This window comes from Scyliorhinus canicula, chromosome 7, assembly GCF_902713615.1.
Source record: "Scyliorhinus canicula chromosome 7, sScyCan1.1, whole genome shotgun sequence".
Lineage (NCBI taxonomy): Eukaryota > Metazoa > Chordata > Chondrichthyes > Carcharhiniformes > Scyliorhinidae > Scyliorhinus > Scyliorhinus canicula.
The window spans coordinates 187,061,213-187,073,816 of NC_052152.1; the positions used below are offsets into that span (position 1 = coordinate 187,061,213).

General features: G+C 44.3%; 1 protein-coding gene across 3 annotated transcripts in view; it reads left to right on the forward strand.

Annotated features, from left to right (window-relative positions):
- Window positions 1-4,106: 4,106 nt before the first annotated feature.
- Window positions 4,107-12,604, forward strand: part of LOC119969619 (proto-oncogene tyrosine-protein kinase Src-like) — a 195,677-nt gene continuing 187,179 nt past the window's right edge. For 2 of the 3 annotated variants that reach the window (XM_038803491.1, XM_038803494.1), the window contains exon 1: window positions 4,109-4,709. The gene's annotated coding sequence lies outside the window, so the exon portion shown is untranslated. Of the gene's footprint in view, window positions 4,710-12,604 lie in introns of all 3 variants that reach the window. The other variant, XM_038803493.1, reaches the window with a different exon arrangement.

A 12,604-nucleotide genomic window follows, 5' to 3' on the forward strand; every position in this document is an offset into this window, starting at 1 on the left:
CCCACGCAGACACGGGGAGAACATGCAAACTCCACACAGACAGTCACCCAAGGCTGGAATTGAACCCAGGTCCCTGGCACCGTGAGGCAGCAGTGTTAACCACTGTGCTACTGCGCCGCCCCTTTTGAAAAAAAGTTTTTCCTGCATTTGAACTGTAGAATTTCTACAGTGCTGAAGGAGGCCATTCAGCCCATCAAGGCTGCACCAACCCTCTGAAAGAGCACCCCACCTAGGGCACCCCCCCCCCCCCCTCCCCTGCTCTATTCCCGTAACCCTATCTAACCTGCGCATCTTTGGACACCAAGGGGCAATTTAGTAATCCACCTAATGTGCACATCTTTGGTCTGTGAGGGGAAACTGGATCACCTGGAGGAAATGCACACAGACAGGGGGAGAACGTGCAAACTCCACACAGACAGTCACCCAAGGCCAGAATTGAACCCGGGCCCCTGGCACTGTGCTAACCACTGTGCCACCGTGCCACCCTTGGATTTGATAAAGCCATTCTTTTAGTGTAGCCTGGTATAGAGTCAAATATTACTAATAACTTATGGGCGTAAACGAAGTGATCAGAACATCGCCTCATCAGTAAGGGCATCAGAGGTAATGGGGATAAGGCAAGAAAGAAGAGCTGTGGATAATATCAGATCAGCCGTGATCTCATTGAATGGCAGAGCAGACTCGATGGGCTGAGTGGTCTCATGCTCCTCCATTTTATGGTCTTATGCCAACAATAATGGAACTCAACACTGACAAGGAAATAATTTGTTTAGCAATGAGAGGTTTGTATCCAGTTGCAATACTATAGATCCATTGATTATACCTTCACTTTGTGATAGATTAAACCACTCCAGTACTGAATCTGAAAACACAAAAAATAACATTGTTTATTAGTACATTGTTCCTGCATTTCAGTTCAGTAGGACCTTGAGCCGTTACATGTTGCCTTACAGCTGGAATCACTTTAGACAGGATCAGCAGTGCTTTTTAATTGAAAGTATCCAATATCAGTACCTTGCCATCAAACATGGAGTATTTTAGAATTAAATTTTGCTGATTTTGATGTCATAAAAGATTTTTTTGGATAAATTTTGAGTACCTAATTATTTTTTTCCAATTAAGGGGCAATTTAGCATGGCCAATCCACCTACCGTGCACATCTTTGAGTTGTGGAGGTGAGACCCATGCAGACACGGGGAGAATGTTCAAACTCCACGCGGATAGTGAACCGGGATCGAGCCTGGGTCCTCGGCGCTGTGAGACAGTAGAGCTAACCACTGCGTCACCGTGCTGCCCTGATGACATAATAAGTTTTGATAATTTTTCTTACTGCTTTATTTTACCTAAAGAACAAATTACTCAAAGATCATCATTTTCACACAGCGTGCTAAAATTGCAAATGTTACTTTGAAGCCGATCTATATGAAAAGCTGCTTGTTTGATGGACTTATCTCATGACAGTTCTGCCAAGACATGAATCATTAAGGCCAGAACTTACTTTAAGTGAGGAATTTACTTTAAGAGAATATGAGAGAGAAAAAAACCTTGAAAATGTGAACTTGCAATGCCCTTGGAAAGTAAAATGGTGACAATTATTAACATTGATTCCACAAGATTTGCAACATACATTTATCAATATCATACATCGGACCAGTAATCATGGCACTAATATGAGGACTATGACCAGCAGTATATTTATAATAAGATGACATATCGAGGCTATTCATCATCAATTGAAATCCCTTCACACAGGAATGCTATCATATGGTGGAAGTCTGTTAAAATGGGCAATGAATCAACAATCGGACTGAAGTCCATTAAAAGGCTAAGGAAGCCACAGAGAAATTCTTGGAAGAATTTTTACGCATCGCTAAAGATGGAGATAGAAAACAGGAAAGCAGTTTATCCTGTATCATCATCCAGTCTCTGCCAATATTTATATATTTTCAATATGTTCAATCACATGGGAATTACTTTGTTATTTCTGAGATTGTTTTTCTTTAAATATTGTCTAAATACTTGATGGTATTATTCATTTAGATTTATTTAGGACATACAGTGCAGAAGGAGGCCATTTGTGCACCAACCCACTTAAGCCCTCACTTCCACCCTATCCCCGTAACCCAATAACCCCTCCTAACCTTTTTTGGACACTAAGGGCAATTTAGCATGGCCAGTACACCTAACCTGCACGTCTTTGGACTGTGGGAGGAAACCGGAGCACCCAGAGGAAACCTACACAGACATGGGGGGAACATGCAGACACCGCACAGACAGTGACCCAGCGGGGAATTGAACCTGGGACCCTGGAGCTGTGAAGCCACAGTGCTATCCACTTGTGCTACCGTGCTGCCCACTATCATTCACTACCCTGCATCATCTGGGGTTAACTTGAGAATTATTGTCTTGGATGAGAACTCTTGCATTGAATTGGAACACAAATTAAAAATGAGGAATTATGAGTAAGAAGGGAGGTCAGGTGGACTGTTTTCACCCGGAGGATAACAGGCTTCCAGGAGGCCATGAAAGCAGAGGCCACAATCAGGCGGAGGGGTTTCTTAGATGTAATTCCAGAAAGAGAATGAGTGAATGACTAATATGAAGTGGATGAGGTTGTTGAATGATAACGGGATTAACTAGCTTGAACTTTGTGGCCTTTCCTGTTCCTGACTGTTCTATTATATTTAATTGTATGTTATGGCAGTAATGGAAATGCACTAATTTGGTAACAGCACCAAATTGATGACTGGAATACTCTGTTTATGAAGTATTATTGAAACCCTATATTTTCATGCGTAGAATATTGTTGAAAACCTACATTTTCATGAGTAGAATATTGTATGCTGTTCAATTTGTACTGGTCAGTACACATTCATTCTTTCTGTCATGTGCCTGTATGGGTCGGCTGTTCCAAATGATTTTTTTCCCTGAGCACAATCTAAAAATCCAGTATGAAATATTGATGGTTTTAGTAAGAGGTCAATTTCTGGAATTTGTGACTAGTGTCATGATGCAGTTGACCTCTGTTCTTCACTCTTGGGTCCCTGATAATTAAGAGCTGGGAGACAAGGTCAAGGAGCAGAGAAAAGGTCTCAACTGTGGCTCAGTGGCACCATGGCCTCCCAGTGAGAGGGTCAGAGGTTCAATCCCCACTCCAGTGACTCCAGCACATAATCGAGGCTGACAGTTCAGTGCAATACGGAGTGCTGCAGTGCCAGAGCTGTCGACTCTTGGCTAGAATTGGCAACCAGTCTCAGAGGTCACACAGTAGACCCCACAGCGCAGTGAGTTTAGGGAGGGTCTCCCCATTGTCCCGGTCAATATTTATCAGACAGCCAAACAGATTATCTGCCTACTGGCTGGTTTAGCTCACTGGGCTAAATCGCTGGCTTTGAAAGCAGACCAAGCAGGCCAGTAGCACGGTTCGATTCCCGTACCAGCCTCCCCGGACAGGGCGACTATGTGGCGACTAGGGGCTTTTCACAGTAACTCCATTGAAGCCTACTCGTGACAATAAGCGTTTTTCATTTTTCAACTGCAGATATGGGGGCTGGTTGTGGGACGGGGTGGTTGCTGAACCCCTCCTGCATTTCTTCAGCAAGGACTGATCTGAAGTACTCCGTTGCATATTGGGACATGTTGACACCAGAATAGGCGCTATATAAATTGCAAGTTATGTCTCAGTTTTCTGCCTTGTCGCCACATAACATTCCCAGTGGCAATTTTAAAGCCCTGTGGTGTTGTCTTGAATGGGGAACGTCCAGTAATTGGGTTTTTTAAATATTAGACTTCAGATAGCGGATGTACATGGGTGAAACCGTGGATGTTTATTTTAAATGTGTCAGCGACAATGATGATTGAAAAGGTGGGGATAACAGGAAGAAACGGTGAAATCATTTGAGGAATAAATAAGGGGGGAAGGAGAATACAGCAGGGATGGGAGGATGACTTGAAGGGATCCTAAGAAGGTTGAAACCAGGCTTATTTGGGGATGGGGTACCAGGGAGAGGCGGGCCAAGCAACCGGGAGCATGTGACCAAGGAATGGATACAGAAAGAATGATACAAAGAAAACAAGCGATACATTGTCTCTGCGCTCCGGGGTAATAGCTCTGACGCTTCTAACCATGCCCTGCACTCGAATGGATTTCGCCTCAGCCACGAGTGGAGCTGTTTGCCTTCATTTGAAGGATCAAAAAAGGTGGCTTCTGCTGTGAAGCGTTTCCGGAGCAACTCTTGCCAATTTGCTGCACCAACCCCCTCCCTCCCAGCCAGCCAGGGATTGCAAGACTGACACCGCTAAACTGGGCAGGAGGAGAAGTGGGGGGGGGGGGGGGGGGGGGGTTGGATAAGAGGAAGGATAAAGAAGAATAGTTTTCAGGTGGAGTGACATGCCTTCGCACCGATTTGTTTACGGCCGGAGAAGTAAATAAATAATTGCGAGTCCGGCTTGGGTCGTGTCACCGGTTCTCTCGCTCACATCAGCCCGGGATTGGGGTTAGGGAGGAGGAGGTGGCTGCTGCTGCTGCTGCTGCTGCTGGATCGCTTGTCATCGCTCCGAGGTTTTGACCCCCCCCCCCCCCCCCTGCCACGGACAGATGGTGTGTGATTTGTGAGCCCACCTCGTTAACACCTCGGGTGTTTTCAATGAGCGTTCCAGCCAGAGGTTTGAAGAGGGGACACGTGTACAGAGTGGGGGCAGACGCCGAGGTAAGTGACCCATTGTGCGGGTGAAATTGATCAGCTGAAATGCCAGCCACTGCTGGGCTGGGCTGGACAGAGATCTGAACAGCACCCCCCCCCCCCCACCTCTCAATCGGAGTCAATGTTTTCTTTCTTCCCTCTCCCCTGTTTCACTTTAAATAAAAAAGTAGAGAGAGAGAGAAACCAACAAACCCCCATTTCCATTCACCCCCTTCCTTTTTGTTGGTCGCTCATATAAATCTCTCGATCGGGGGACGCGGGTGTACATTCCCACCCCCGACATGTCTGTTGTGCTGTAAACTTTTGTTTGCTTCTTGCACGATTCTCCCTTTGCCTGCATCGGAATGTCGTTCGATTGGAAACGAAAAACAAAAGGCCAGGGGCCAGCATCTCTTAGTGTGTGTTGTGTTTGTAGGGGGGTGGGGGGTCTCCACCTCCTAGAAAAAGAAAGCCACTGATTTCACCCCCCCACCCCACGAGGAATCGAGTTAATAAAGTAGGTCCGCCTAAAGTGCAGACATTGAGCCACAAGGTACTATTGCAGGAACGCTTTAATATCTCCGGCAGCCAATATCAAACTTTGAGAAATCCTCGTTAATTTGATCTTTTTTAGTTTGCCATATGATTGAGATTTTTTTTCCTTGTTGCAACATTAGAATATGCCCACTTGGATACAGCCTGATTGTAATATTGGCTTACAGAGGTTAATGGTGTTGCTTACAAAGCAAAATCACAAACAAGAGGCATGGATGCACACGCACCATAGCCGGCAGAAAGAGGCACATCGATGTAATGATCCGGTGCGATCGAGGTTCAATGACGGCTGTTGCATGTTGACGGTGCACAGTTTGTATGAAGCTATGACGTTCACTCACTCCCCAGTCTCCCGGCGCAGCGGGGGCTGTGTCCAGTGTACACGGGAACAAAGGTATACCAGCCCACTTTAGGCCATTCCACCACGATCACTGTGCACACGATTCACGCTTCAACAACCCCCCCTCCTGCCCCCCCAACCCACCCACCATTTGCTCAGTCCAACTGAATCTGGGGTGCTCCAGTCTGAAACATTAGTAAGGATTCAGCCTGGGCGACCTGCTACTTCTACCCGTGTTTATTTTTAAAATTCATTTGTTGGGTTATATTTTGGCTCTGCATGTAACAAAACAGATCCTTTCAAGTGATGCCACTTGTATTTTCTTCCTTGGGCAGTTGGCATTGTTGTTGGAAAGTGTCAAGATGAAAATGAAATGAAAATGAAAATAAGAAGCTCTCTTCCTTATTGCTCGCCAAGCTTTGTATGTATATTCCTGGTAAACGGGAGACCAGAGTGCACACAATTCTTTTTTAAACTGCGCTTGATTTTTAAAAATTAGAATACTCAATTAAATTTTTCCAATAAGGGGTAATTTAACATGTCCAATCCACCTATTCTGCACATCTTTGGGTTGTGGGGACGAAACCCACGCAAACACGGAGAATGTGCAAACTCCACACGGACAGTGACCCAGAGCCGGGATTTGAATCTGGGACCTCGGCGTCGTGAGTCAGCAGTGCTAACCACTGCACCGCTGTGCTGCCCTAACTGCGCATTGATAATCAGTAAAAGAGACTCCATTTATATAGTGCTTTGTATGACCACCAGACATCTAAAAATTCCTTCCAGCCAACAAATTACTTTTACAGTCCAGTCTCTGTTGTCACTCCCACAAAAGCAAAGTGATAATGATCAGATAATCTGTTTCTGTGGTGTTGATTGGGGGAATAACCATTGTCCAGGACACCAGGGATAAGCACTTCAACGAAAACAAAATGGTGCCATGGGATCCTTTTGCATCCAGCTGAGAAGACAAATGGGTCCTTGGACCTCATCCGAAAGAATTGATTCTCTTGCCTTTGGACTGGTTTGCTAGATGCACCCTACTTAATCCCACGCCTCCACCCTAACCCAGTAACCCCACCTAACCTTTTGGGCACTAAAAGACAATTTAGCATTGCCAATCCACCTAACTTGCATATCTTTGGACTGTGGGAGGAAACCAGAGCACCCGGAGGAAAACCCACGCAGACAGGGGGAGAACGTGCCTAGTCCACACAGACAGTGACCCAAGGCTGGAATTGAACCTGGTGTCTAGAGCTGTGAAGCAGCAATGCTAACCACTGTTCCACCGTGCCACCCCATTTGGGGAAGTTGATAGTTTAAATGTCATTCCAAAAAAGGAAGCAATGTTACCAGAAACTTAATGTGCATTTACAGCTGCTTGGAATAAACCAGTCAACCAGTGTTTGATTCCCCGCCCCCTCCACCATAACTTATTTTAGAACAACTGTCACCACATTCCCATTTTGAACAGAGGTTCTGAAGTAACTGGACTTGACATACAACCAGGTGTAAATTGAGTTAATTCCTAACCACCAAGTATCACATCAGCCTGTTGCACTACAACTTTCAGACCTAATTGCATCTATGTAATTTTATCTTAAACATTAACGTAAAAGCAAGTGACATGTCTAATGATATAAGTAGCAGTTTCATATTATGGTGTCAGTAATATGAAGCACTAATTTTGAATGTTCGCCATGCATGTACCTTTGGAGAGTGGTAAACTGGAAATAGTGTGTCAAATGGTTCTGATCAATACTGTGCAAAATTAATTTGATGCCAGTATAAACAAAAGCGTGATAAAAGCAAATTACTGCAGATGCTGGAATCAAACTGAAACAGAAAATCCTGGACAGTAGGTCTGACAGCATCTATGGAGAGAGAATAGGGCTGTTTCGAATCTGGGTGACTCTTTGTCAAATAATGAATGAGTTTTTTACTGGCACAGTCCACAAGGCTGAATGGCTTGTCTTGATGCAGCAGGTTCTACGTGATACTTATAAACTAAAGATTCACGTTGATAGCCAAGAGAATTTTCTGTTTTGGCCTTTGTTGATTATATAAACCGTACATTCTGTTTGGTTTTGAAGTGGTTTCCCTGTATTCTTCCCACCCACCGTATTTGCTGAAGGACATTGTCTGGTTTTGTTTTCATTTGATGGGAAAACTGTGTTTTTGTTGATATGTACTCATGTTATTGGATGAACCATAATTATAATCTTTTTCAGGAGTGTTTCATCCAACTAAACTGAAATCCCTTGAAAATTAGATGTCACTGATGGGACCTTGCTGATCAAAAATCAATGTATTGCTGATAAAAGAGACACGCTGTCAAAGTTTTTCAGCTTGCATTCAACAGGATAGCTTGCAAGAAATTACCAACAGTAACTGAGGACCAACAATTTATACTGCATGAGAAGAGAGTGCTGATTTTGATTAGTGAAGGTGTTGCCTTGGAGACTGCAACAGAGAACAGTTAGCTACCCAGCTTTGTTCAAATTTAAACCGGTGGGTCAATTCTGGTTGAGGCATTGCCCTGGGGGCAAACCAGAGAATGATATGTTCCCTGAGCTTTTGTGTAAATAGTAAAAGGTGCAAAGATGTCTGCATTTGTGACCAACCCAATTCAAGGAGGTGGGTTAGAACTTTAAATTTGTTAATGATGAGGCTTTACATCTCATTGTCATGCATATTTTCAACTTTAATTGCTGCCAGCCAGGTTTCCTGAGCACCAGGGAACTTGGCAGCATGCTGGGTGCCAGGAGTTGGCAGATTCAGGAGCTAAGTACCTTTTACATCTAACTCTTGGATTCAGGTACCTGTCTCAAGTTGGGCCCCCTCCTCCACTCTCAATGACCATTCCACACTGAGTCCTGTGACCCACCCACCCAATTGACCCCTCCAGGGGAGAGGGGGGCGTCTCCCAGTCAATCTCTCCCTGTGCGCAAGGTCAGTGAAACCTCTGCCTTACATAGAATCCTTACAGTGCTAGAAGGAGGCCATTCGGCCTATTAAGTCTACACCAACTCTCTGAAAGAACACCTACCTAGGCCCATGTTCGCGCCCTATCCCCGTAACCCCACCTAATCTGGGCACTAATTGGGAGCAATTTTTAGCATGCCAATCCACCTAACCCGCACATCTTTCGACTATGGGAGGAAACCAGAGCACCGGGAAGAACCCATTCAGACACTGGGAGAACGTGCAAACTCCACACAGATTGTTGTCCCATTGAGGATTCCGCAATCTGACTGGTTGAGGAGACACACTGTTGCCTGTCCAGATAATACAGGCCCCAGAGCCCCAGTAGAGGGTGTTGTTGAAAAGTATCTAATTTACTATAAGGTGCCACATAAAAGTCCACTAAAATCTTTGGGCTATAAGCTTAATGAATGGCAAGCGCAGGGGGAGGGGGCGGCACACTAATTAGCACTGCTGCCTTACAGCACCAGGGACCTGGATTCGATTCTGCCATTGGGTGACTGTGTGAGTGGAGTTTGTCCATTCTCCCTGTGTCTGCGTGGGTTTATTCCGGGAGCTCTGGTTTACTTCCACAATCCAAAAATGTGAAGATTAGTGGATTGGCCATGCTAAATTGCCCTTAGTATCCAAAGGTTAGGTGGGGTTGTGGGGTTAGGGTGGGCCTCAGTGGGATGCTCTTTCAGATGGTCAGTGCAGACTCGATGGGCCGGATTACCTCCTTCTGCACTGTAGGGATTCTATGTATCCCCCTTGAGCTCTCTTAGCAGACAGTTGCAAAGTGAAATGAATGGATATTGGACTGGAATCCACTGCCTGGCATAGCACCCAGAAAACATTGAATATGGTGAGCAATATGAGGGGGGGTGGGGGGGTTGGAGTAATTGAAGAAGCCATTCATCCCCAATCATTTATGTCTTTGAAATTCTTAAACCCGTACTAATAAACCTCTAATGTGCATTTGGGAGCTGAACTTGGTGATTGTCGAGTGGTTGTGCACAGCCGTTTCACTGTATAGCAGTGTTGTATGTTGTTTGCAACATTGCTCACACCCCAGTACATTTCTGGACAATAGAATCCTCAGTCCCACTGAATAATTCTAGTCCAAAGTACTGATACAGAACATGTTCTCAGGAGATTTCCTTCCTCATTGCTTTTTGTATTGCAATTCACATGTCCATTGAAACCAGTTTTCCAAGTAAGAATCCGGCATTCTCGGACTGAAGTTGTTTTTCTTACTGCCACGCTACGCCTAATGGTATAGTTTCAAACGCGACTAGTTTCTGTGTGTTGCTGTGCATGTGATAATTTAACAACATGACTGCACTCTGTGCACAAATCTGTATCCTGGAGCCATTGTTGCATAACCTGGAATTACTAATCCCTTATGTTTATGTACTGCAACGTAGTTGGTATGCGTTCTGTCATTCCTGTTTTGAATAAATCTCGTGATTGTGCATCGCATTTGACAGTCTTGGACACAGGTCTGAAATTGCCGAGACTTGCCTTGCAACATCAGGCTCCTAGCAAGTAGTTTCAATGCCAGAATAGCTGCCATGTTTACCCACATAACATCAGTAGGTAATAACATGCAAAGTACGTTGGGGCATCCTCAGGGTGTGACAGAGCACAATGACTCTTATCTCTTCTTCATTTTTTTAATGCCAATTACTGTGTGCATTCAGAATTTTCAATGGCAGTGAGAATGGCGGAGCCCTGAAACACAGATTTGTCCGCCACTGTATGCCAGGGTGTGCAATCATCCACAGAGGGAAAGGGAAGAGACTTAGCCTAGGATGTGTTTGTACATCTTTTAATTGTACAGCAGCATTAATGACAACCTAGACCAGCTTATCTCAAGCAAACACAACTGCACCGGGGGGGGGGGGGGGGGGGGGGGGGAGGCTGCAAAACGGGGGTGGAGAAAAGGACGGATTCCTTGTTTGTAGCAAAACATTTACCCAACATGCTGAGGAAAATAGGGACAGGAAAATAGCATTGAAATGAGAGGAGAGAGATAACATGCATCCAATTAAAGGACTTGTACACTGAACTGGGGGCCCGATGGCTGGATTCAATCAATAATTTCCACCGTCTTGGCTTAAAGTCAGATGAGTGCAATTTTTGTATTGAATTTGACATTCTCCCCCAGTTAAATGGGTCTCTTGTTTTCTATTTTCCCTCATGGACAAAACAAAAGGCATTTTCAGCTAATGTCCAGACAGTGAAATAACATAAGAATGCAATCTGCAACCGTATATTTTGCACTGACGCAATAAGACAATATTTCAATGTGAAATAACTGGACATAACTGGTGTGTCACACATCTTTTATCATCTGATAGCCTCATCCAAAGATAACTCTGGTTGGCATCTCCGCACACAGAGACCACCTTTCTTGATTAAGCATACAGACTTTTGCCTGGTATTAATTTAATCTTTTGGAGGGGGAAGGGGGGGGGGGAAATACACTTGGCTATTTAAAAAAATATATCTGTCAAGCTCTGTAATATCCTTTTGTAAAGGAGCTTTATGTTTAGTTTTAAACATTCAAGAATCATCTAAGTAGATCTTTACCTACTGAGCCAAATTTATTTAACCACTAAATGACAGATAAAACCTAGACATTTAACACTATTCAATTTTTAAAATTACTTCATTGTAAAAAGCTCAGCAATAGGCTAATTTGTAAAACAGTTATTTTTTTTAGTGATATTGGAGAAAGGTGTGACTGGGCGATAACCCAATTTGATCATCTTCAGTGATGTCCAACTTGTTTGTTATCGATGTCCCCATCATCTTAGATGACAATTTTCAGCCAATTGGATTCATTCCACGTGATGTTAAGAACAGCTGAATGCATTGGATACTGCAAAGGCCCCGGACCCTAACACAATCCTGGCTGTAGTATTGAAGATCTGTGCCCCAGAATTAGCCTTGCTCTGAGCCAAGCTATTCCAGTGCAGCTACACCACAGGCATCAACCAGACATGTGGAAAGTAGCCCAAATATGTCCAGTCTACAAAAAACAGGAAATAGCTAATCAACTAATTGCCACTTCATCAGTCTACTCTCAATCAGAAGCAAATTTTAAAAATATTTTGTTGCAGTTTTGTTTGCAATACAGTTCTACGCTCCTGATCTACAATCACATGGTGTGGAGAAGGATGGGTATGGGGCAGGACCTCCTCGTGGACCTGTTTCTGGGCCCAGCAAAGTTTGCCATCAGCAGGTCCAGGCAGCGGGTGATTGAGGGGGTCCGGCCTGGCTGTCTGCCCCTCTTGCAGTCGGGTGTACTTGGCAAGGGAGCATGTGGTGTCCACGGGCACCATCAAAGTCTTCCGTGCCTGATGGGCACCGCAGGGGCTGGGGTGGCTTATTGATCCCGTTAATCACATTTTGGTTCAATATTTTAAGTCTCATTTGTGATTTGTTTTTTGTTTGAGGCAGTTTCCCTTTAAGGGACTGTCCCTTTAATTTGTCCCTCAGTTCATTTGATTTTGTTTAATTGGTTATTTATGTTAATCAAATCATTGAAAGTTGTTGACAGTGCTATCAAGTGGCAGTTACCAGGCAACAATTTGCTTACTATATTCAGTTTGGATTCTGCAGGGCCACTCAGTTATCTACTTTATTACAGCCTTGGTCCAAACATGGACAAGAGAGCGGAATTGCAAAGGTGAGGTGTGTGTGACTGCTCGTGACAGGAAAACTCCCCTCTGGTTGGAGTCAACCATAGCACAAAGGAAAATGGTTCTGGTTATTGAAGACCAACCTCAGCCCCAGGAAATTTCTGCTTTGTCGGAGGGCCAATCATTTTCAAGCTTCTTTATCAATCGCCTTATCTTACAATAAGGTCAGAAATGGGGATCTTCGGAAATGATTCCCCTGTCTTCCAAATATCTACAATTTGTATTGTCTCTATTGCAACTTAGGAAAGGAAACCGCCATTTTGTGCAAAGCAAGGTCTTGAAAGTAGCAGTGGGGTCGTGATCAGATAATTTGTTTTTAGGTTTTGGCTGAGGGATAAATATTGTCCAGG